Source organism: Helianthus annuus, chromosome 8 (assembly GCF_002127325.2).
Source record: "Helianthus annuus cultivar XRQ/B chromosome 8, HanXRQr2.0-SUNRISE, whole genome shotgun sequence".
Lineage (NCBI taxonomy): Eukaryota > Viridiplantae > Streptophyta > Magnoliopsida > Asterales > Asteraceae > Helianthus > Helianthus annuus.
The window spans coordinates 103,397,086-103,406,304 of record NC_035440.2 but is presented as its reverse complement, the minus strand read 5'-3'; the positions used below and the strand labels follow the sequence as shown (position 1 = coordinate 103,406,304).

Sequence of the window (9,219 nt, the reverse complement as noted above, 5' to 3'; positions counted from 1 at the left end):
AATTTTTAATATTTAGGCATTTGAGTTAGGACTTCGATAAATGGAATATTAACATGCAATTGTTTTAGTAAATTTTCGAACTTTGCGAATTGGTTATCGGTCTTTTGGCGAATTAACTGACCGGGGTATGGAACCGGAAGAGTCTTGGTGGGCTCTTGAATTGGTGGAGAAGCCTTCTCTTGTTGGGGCGTGGGTGGAGTTGTGGTTTGGCTAGATTGGCTTCTTTCAGTTGGAAGTAATGGAGCCTCCTCAGGACCCACGGTACGGTTTCTCAATGTGATGAGATGTACTTGCGCCTTTGGGTTGGTTTCGGTATTACTTGGTAACGCGCCTTGTCGTCTCTCGGAGAAATTTTGAGCTATTTGATTTAATTGTTTTTCAATGTTTTGAATACTAGCTTGTTGATTTCTAAAATTTGATTCCAATTGTTGAAATCGCTCCGAGTTTTTCTTTTCGGTGTCGGAGATGAGGCGAGATACGGTATCTTCAAGCCTTTCTCGTCCCCCTTGTTGTTGAGAGAAATTTTGTGACTCGTTTCTTGGTTGTTGAAAGTTTGTTCGTTGATTTTGTTAGTTAGTACTATTGCTGGGTTCTCTCCAACCAAGGTTAGGGTGGTTACGCCATCCTTGGTTGTAGGTACCCGTTGGAGGACCCGACGTCCTAGGTCTATTATCAATGTAGTTACCGATTATGTTTGATTATCTATTTCTTTCATACAACTCCAATTTTCATGTGGCCCACCACACCCCTCACAAGCCATAACCGAGGCCGTTTTTGCAAGTTCTAACTTTTTGATTTTTGAAGAAAGGGCCTCGATTTGAGCTTGTAAGGAAGTGCTTTCATCAACCTTATGGGCGCCCGGGGCAATAGATTTATTGCCTCGGGGAGTGTGCCACTGACAATTGGTTTGAGCAATTTCCTCAATTTGATTATATATTTCATTTGGGCGACGATTACCTAAAAGTCCCCGGAGCTAGAGTCAAGTGTTTGTCTTGTGTGTGGCAACAACCCATTAAAGAAAGTGGATACTTGTTGCCATACCGCAAGACCGTGATGAGGACACTTTCTTAGTAGCTCCTTGAACCTTTCCCAAGTTTCATATAAGGATTCCACATCCTCTTGTGAAGATGTATTAATTTCAGTCATTAATTTAGCCGTTTTAGCAGGAAGGAAATACTTATATAGAAACTTTTGGGCCAGTTCATCCCAGGTGTTTACCGAGCCAACTGGGAGGGTATTAAGCCAAGCCTTAGCTCGGTCTTTTAGTGAAAATGGAAACATTCGAAGGCGGATGGCGTCGTTTGATGCTCCATTGATCTGAAAGGTATCACATATTTCTAAAAAATTAGTAATATGTAGATGGGGATCCTCGTCCGCAAGCCCATGGAAGGTTGCGGAGTTTTGAAGCATTTGTATCAAATGCGGCCGAAGTTCGAAGTTGTTGGCTTCGACATTCGGTGCATTGAAGGCGGCGCCGAGATTACCTACGGTGGACCGTAGGTAATCCATGAGGGTACGTTGGTCCACCATTGGAAGTGGGTCCCCCGAAGCTTTCTCTTGGTTTTTAAGTCTTCTTCTTAGAAAGCGTTCGGGTTCGTCTAGGGGTTCTTTTATGTCTCTGCTAGAATTGGAGCTCATACACTACGTGGAAAGTTCAGATGTGGCTCCTGGGTTCCAAGTCTTGCAATAAAAACAAAAAGAACGTTGGTCAGAAGCTTCACCACGGCCCCGTGCTCAGGTGAACACGGCCCGTGGTCGGAGATACAATGGTTGTTTTTCGGATCCCTGTTACTAGGGAGTTTGACACGGCCCCGTGTTGCACCAACACGACTCCGTGCTCAACTCTCTGTAACTCGGGAAATAAAAACTGCCAGTAACAATGCTGGGCACGGCCCGTGTCCGACCAGGCACGACCCGTGCTGAGCTCTACAGAAACTGAAAAATTAACGAAAAATCCTAAAAAAAATAGAAAAATAAGAAAAACGATTAGGCCGTTGATTCCTAACTTTCTTAAAATCCTTGTGTCCCCGGCAACAGCGCCAAAAACTTGATGCACGTGTGGTGTCGTAGGTTTTTATATATATTTTTAGCCCTTTTTACACGTTAGTCAAGTTTTAAATTTATAAAACACGATATTTTACTAACACCAAACACACATATGGGCAAGTGCACCCATCGTGAGCGTAGTATAGTGTTGGCAAGATACCGAGGTCGTCCAAGGACAAAAGAGCTTTTAATACTGGTTTATCCTCAACGTCTAACCAAATCAAATGTTTAGAAAAAGGTTTTAAACTAGAAAATAAAAAAAAACTAAAAATGCTGAAAAATAAAAATAAAAGTAAAAACAGATAGACAAGATGAATCACTTGGATCCGACTTGTGTTTAGTGTAACCTTTGATTATTTCCGCTCTTTTGCACTTTTTAAGAGATTATCTTAGTTGTTGTAGTAGGCCCCTCTTTTGAAGGTGACGTTACCCTCAACCCAGTAGTTTGAGTCAGCAAGGATACAATCCTAAAGGGTTGGATTATTGAAAGATAATTAATGAAGTTATTAATGTGTAATGTGGAAGGCCCCTCTTTTGAAGGTGACGTTACCCTCGGCTAAGTAGTCTGAGTCAGCGAGGATACAGTCCTAAGTAGCCGGGTTAATGTTTTAATAGTAGCTTACATATGAGGGGATCGAAGAGTTTGGAACCCCACCATCCAATACCGGTGGGTATTGAAGGAGGTCCTACTAAATTTGACCCAGGTCCTTGCAGGATCTATACACTGAACAAGGCAAGACTCTTACCAAACCATTCCCTTAACCCCCGACCAGGTAGCCAACATATCTCCATATAGACCGTGGAGATATAAATGGTGAAAATCTTTTATTTTATATAGACAGTAAAATAATGCCAAGACACCATGGACAAATGATAAGGAAGATTCACCTTCAACATAAGAAACTAGTTATTAAAGTCATTAATACATAACAAAATAAAAAGTGCGAAAAGATTAAAAATAAAAAGTATTGCACTAGACACTTGTCTTCACCAAGTGATGTAAGAGACTTAGGCAAACATGGCCTTTGATTGTCAAGAACTCTTACGATCAATCTTGGATCCCGAGACTACTCACACACTCTATGATGGATGATGGATGATGGATGATGGTGGTGGATGTGGGTTGTGATGGTGGTGGTGGGTGGGTGAAGTGTGAGAGAGGTGGTGTGCCAAGGGATGGTTTGCAAATGAACCAAGAACCCCTATTTATAGCCTGCACAGAAGCCCGGACACGGCCCCGTGTCCATTGGGCACGACCCCGTGTCTACCCGTCTTCTCTTTCTTCATTAAATGCAGTTTGTCTGCATTAGCTGACCACGCCCCCGTGTCCGCTGGGCACGACCCCGTGTGCAGAAGCGTATCTGTACTATCAAGATTTCCCTAGATTCTGCGAATCTTAGGGTTGACCACAGCCCCGTGTCCGCTGGGCACGCCCCCTTGGTGGGTGATAGAAGCTTCTACAACTTTATCTTTTCTACAGATACATGGGCACGCCCCCGTGCTCACTGAGCACGAGGCGTGTTCAACCTTCTGTTCTCTTGGTTTTGCTTGGGAAGATGCTGTCGGGGGGTCGAGCATGCCACGTTTATTCCTTTTCTTGTATTTATGTTAGATTAGCTGCCTTGTTGCTTCTTTTGTTCATTTGAGCTCATTTAATCCTGAAAATACAAAAGGAAGACAAAAACACACTTTTTCCAACATTAGTACTAAAAAGGGTTAGTTTTATGCCACATTTGATGTAATTTATATGTTGCATTTTGTGCATATCAATAATACATAATTATCGACCAAAATGCTTGAATTATAACAAAATCATAGAAAGATTCAAGAAATCAAACCATAAACAAGCACTAGATTGAGAATCCGAATGATAACGGAGCTTATCGGCATGATGTGGGCTTGATTCCGGGTGAAAGCAAAGCCTCCGGAGCCTGATAAATCGCCAGAAAAGCTCCCAAAAGTCCAGAGTTGCGAACTGATTGCTCCCTTCTGTTTTTTATAACATTTTCAGATCGCACGGTCGTGCACTTTAGTATACTATTCACCATACCGTGTGACATCAGCGAATCTTGGACCGGTCTTCAGATCTGCACGGGCGTGCCATGAGTTGCACGATCGTGCATTGCCGAGATGTGGCTGGCACGAGAAACTGCACTGGTAGTGCATGTCCGGGCTGGGGCTTGTCATCGAATCCGCATGGGAGTGCCACCAACCGCACGGGAGTGCGTTCCCGAGATCACTTGCACGCTTGATTGCGCTGGTTGTGCAATGCCGAGTTAAGCCCTGTTGTCGGATCCGCACGGGAGTACCACCAACCGCACGGTCGTGCAACAGTTGTAAGTCAGTTTCTTCACAGAATCTGCGTAGTTCAGCCGTTTCGCCCGAAAAATCCTCGTTTTCTTCATCTTCTTATTTGGCACGTTGTTTTAGGCCTGTAAACAAAAATACACCCGATTAAGTATCCGATTCTCGGTTTTACGGCCAAAAACGCGTAAAATGGGGGTAAAATGGGGGAATAAAACATATGTATTTTGGTGAATATCAAGAACTTTTGTCTATATAAATATAAATATGTGAATGCGTCGAAGGTAAGATGTTTGAGAGGGACAATTAAGTCATACAGATCAAATGGCGATTGACATTTGAAACCCGGTATTTAATGATTTGAATTACCAAGTCTTGCACTTGTAGGTGAGCAAAACATATGGTTATGCAATGTCACAAACTGGAAGGAAATAGTCAATGCAAGTATGGATAACGAGTCAATGGATTTGACCTGCGTCAGGTATGTATAAAGGTTATGTTTTATTTTCTTAGGAGCTTATAGCTGGACAAAGAAGGATGCGTCAGAGCTGAGTAATTGGTAAAACTAGGTCAGAATATATATTTACAAATGGACTTCTGAAAAGTCAAACAAAGTAAGTTGATAGTTATTAAGCAAATAATAGTAAAATTAACAAGAAGTATTTGATTTACTATGTAGGTAAAACAAATGAAAGCTATTGTAATAGTAAGAAACCTTAGTTGAAAGAAATAAGCTTTGAGTAAGTTACAAGATAGATACATTACTAAATGACTCTTACGGGTCAAATTGAATGACGGGCTACGACCCGAACAATAACCTAAGTATGGACGGGAAAGGTAAGTTTTGCAAAAAGTATTGAAAGGATGTATTAAAGTCTTTGTATGTAAGCATGAATGGAAAGAAGTACAATCGTGTACTTAATTACATCCATGATAATTAAGGAACGCCAGTTTGACCTTGAAAGTCAAACTGCAAAAGGTTGGTGAAATAATTAACAAAATGAAAGAATTGTGGGCGTTTAAAACACCAAATAGAATAGACTTGGAAAGAATGTAACAATGACAAGTACCGATGGAAAATGCTAACTTTGATGCTAGGCTTGTTGGCCATGTTCATTTAAACAAGGTATTGTTGGAAGGATGCCCATGAACGGAAGCCCACTCATGAAAGGAAGGGATCGAACGGCCTTGACTCGGACTCATTCAGAAGCGGGCCAATCCGGTTTGCAGATCGTTAATCTACGCAACAAAATCAAGGTTAGTAAAATGATTAATCCTATGTCGGATAGGTATGATACGTAAGGAATGATAATTTTTTTTAACAGTCGTCACAGGAAGGAAATTTTGTCGCTGAAAAGAAGTTTTGGGTAATGATTAAGTTCTAGTATGATAAGCCTGCACAACACGTGTACTCATGTAGAATAAGTAATGCATGAAGTTAGAGAACTATAGTAAAGTGATATCAATGAGCTTAATGTAAAGGTATGTCTGGTAAAAGTAACTATAGAAAACGTAGAATAATGCTTAAATATGGCATTTAATATGAATGAGTGATTACGAAGTGGTAGTTTCATTACATTTACGATAAAGAACTGGTTATTGAATGTCTTTGGTATGAGTATGATGTTAACGACCCCTTCCCCCCATATGTAACTATGAAAGTAATTAGAATAAATGTCGATGAAAGAATGTTGTAATGAGATCAAAACGAGATTTGAGAGTGACTAATGAAAGAGTAGAATGTTATGTTTGATTTTTGAGTGAAAGAAGAAATAATCCAGTAGTTACTACTAACAAAGGTATGAACTAAAAGAATGAACTAGTAGTAATGTTGTTCACTAGGAACTAACCTTATGTAAGAATCCGAAATATAAAGGAATGAATTTTAGGGAGTGTGCCCTAACGTGCCTACGGAAGAGTTAATAATAACTGGAAGGTGAAGGTGGACATTATCTAGTGGGAATAAACAAGGTTTCGAGGACGAAACCTTCTTTAAGGGGGGTAGATTTGTAACACCCCAAATTCCCTGAGATTTTTAATTTAAGCTAGTTATGAATAAGTAAGGATAGTCTTGGTCATGATAATATAAATATTATTCTTGAAGGGCCAAACATGTAAAGTGACAAAACCTAAAACATTAAAAGAATGAAAAATTAAAACACACACATAGTGTGCGTGTGGTGTGTGTGATCGAACAGAGGCAGAGGGCAAGGTGAAACCCTAGTTTCACCAAGTTCATCAAATTCAGAAGGAATCTTAAGGAAAATCGGATGCATGAACCCCAATTTGCAAACATCTAACCTTGTTCAGTAAAGTGGTAAGTCGAATTCTTTGATTTGGTGAATTTTAGGAAAAGGGTTTTTCATCTAATCATGAAATTATGCAAACATGTGTGTGATTTGAAGTTATGAATGCAAGATAAGACAGGAATCATGTTTGATTTTAGCATTTTGATTGATTTATAGCAAAAACCCATTGGGTGAGAAGTTAGCATGAGTAGAATAATCAAGTAGGATTATGTATGTGAAGTTTTGATGTATGATCTTGATTATAATACATGAATGATAAGTAAATCGACGTAGAATGAAAGAATCATGTAAACTTAGATGATTATTGAAAATAAGTGAGTTCAACTAGTAAAATGTCATGCTTTATATGCTTGTACAATATGCTTTAAATGCGAAACCCGCCAAGTGTTTGATGAAATGCTTAAGAGAACAAGTATGTGGATTACTACTAAGGATGATGTTGGGTTCAAGGATAGTGTTAAATTAGTTAATTTTGAATGATGTTGTTAATCGTGAATTATGAGTGGACTAGTACGGAAGGAATTGTTTATGTTGTGTGCATATATGATCTTGTGGTTGTATATGTGTTTTACTATGTGAGTAAGGAATGAAAAGATACGATTCTAGTTCATACTTTGTGTTGTTGGAAATTGACGAGTAAAGTTAAAATAGGTTACGAATGTGAAATGAATGCAATGTTAGAATGTGCGTATATACTAATGAAGTAGTAACCTTGATGGTATGAAAGTATAGGATCATGTTTAGATGGGAAAGCATGGAAGGCAAACGAAAAGGATGTGAAGAAGCATGTACGAAACGGGCACTCGAGGTAAGTGATTTCCATAATCACTTCTTATTTTGTTTAAGTAAGGCAGCGTTAGTTAATTGAGCATGATGATGATTGAAGTTTGATATGGTTTTGGTTGTATGAAATCGGTAATTTTAGCTAAGTAGACCGAACGGGACAATATAAAGTTGTAATGATATGATGGATTAATGTCTAAGTAATGGCTACTGTATTGTAACCGGGTAATGGGCAGAATTGCACATAAGTGCGCCAACCGAGAATGGGGACTTAGGTTAGTGGTCAAAAGACTTAGCTTTTGACCTTAAATAAAAGAGTTGTTTGACAATAATACGAATGGGTCGAATAAATGTGCATAAGTTTTGTATTAATAATGAAACACGTAAAGATTAAGGACCCGAGGTAAAGATTTTTAGTTAATAATGTAAAGCCATATTTTACGGACAATAGAAATAAGTTTGGAGTCAATTGGTTGTGGAATGTCCAAGATATGCGAGTTTTAGCAATAAAAATATGTATGGGTTACATAGTTGAAAACAAGTATGTAAAGTCGAAGGCTTTAAGTAAGATTGCTCTTTGTCTGAATGTTATATTACAAGCTCATATGATATTAAATCAATTTACGATCGCATAGGAAAAGCAATCGTATAAAACGGATTAATATTGAAAGAGTTATGCTCGTTACGGTGAAATCAAGAAATTCTTAACTATGCAGCATTGTAGCTGCAACTTGCTGGAAAAAAGGGGTATCGTGCCACATGACAGCGAGGAGCAGGGGCCGTCGCGCGACGCGACAGTGGCTTGTTTCAGTGAAAATTGTTTATTTGTTCGGTTTTGTCACGTGAATTTGTTTAAACGCGTTTTAAACTACGTATGACTATTCCAACTTATGTTTTATGAGTTGTAGGCCTAGCCACCCGGTTTCGATTGTAAACGTTTATATATTCCAAATGATTATCTTATGCCATGGTTTATGATGTTGGTTTGGTTATAGATGAATGTTATAATTCTCCGTATAGTAAAAGTACGGAATTTCCCTAGCGTAAATGAAAGGAAATCTATAAGTGTGTAGGTCGATATGTATAATGTCTGTATTATGTGAAGATACAAATTTCGATATGTAGCATAAGTGTATGTAAGTAGAAGTAGTAAGTAAGAGTTCGTAACCGTATATACATGAAAATAGGCAAATGAGATTATATGTTCGTATGTAATAACGTATGTATATACGAAGGTGGGTTGTTATGAATAAACATAAGGATGGTTTCAATACCTTGAGTATTGATAATTACTAATGACGTTCTCGAGTATGAAATGAGAATACAGGTACATCATTAAGGACCTTGTAAAGGTTTAAGGAATTGGGATGCATGATTGATATGCTCGAGTATGAAATGAGAATACACATTTTTATATAAATATTCCTATACTTTTAAGTAACTTTAGGGTTATTTCTATTAAATTCTACTCGTATTTGGTTCACATTTAAAGTTGAATGGTTTTAAATGAAAACAAGAAAAAAAATTAATTTATATATAAAAAGAGTTCAAATATAAAAAAGCTTACAAAATAGAAAAATTAAGGATACATTATTGATGAAACACAGGTTAACACTGAGGTTAATCTATGGGATTGTCTCTTCTGTGGGTTCAATCTCTTTCTCTACTCGTGAAAGGCTATGATCCTGCAAAACAGCAACACCGTTAGTCTCATTAAGAGGGGAATATGGGGATTTCCCTCTTAACCAGGCTCCGGCGTGAGAATAAGTACTGTTCC

General features: G+C 38.6%; 1 non-coding gene across 1 annotated transcript; it reads left to right on the top strand.

The window, feature by feature from the left end:
• The first annotated feature begins 1,045 nt into the window (after positions 1–1,045).
• LOC118481377 lies at positions 1,046–1,152 on the top strand. Its single transcript, XR_004865584.1, has one exon. It is a non-coding gene; the product is annotated as a small nucleolar RNA R71 (small nucleolar RNA).
• The last annotated feature ends 8,067 nt before the right edge of the window (positions 1,153–9,219 follow it).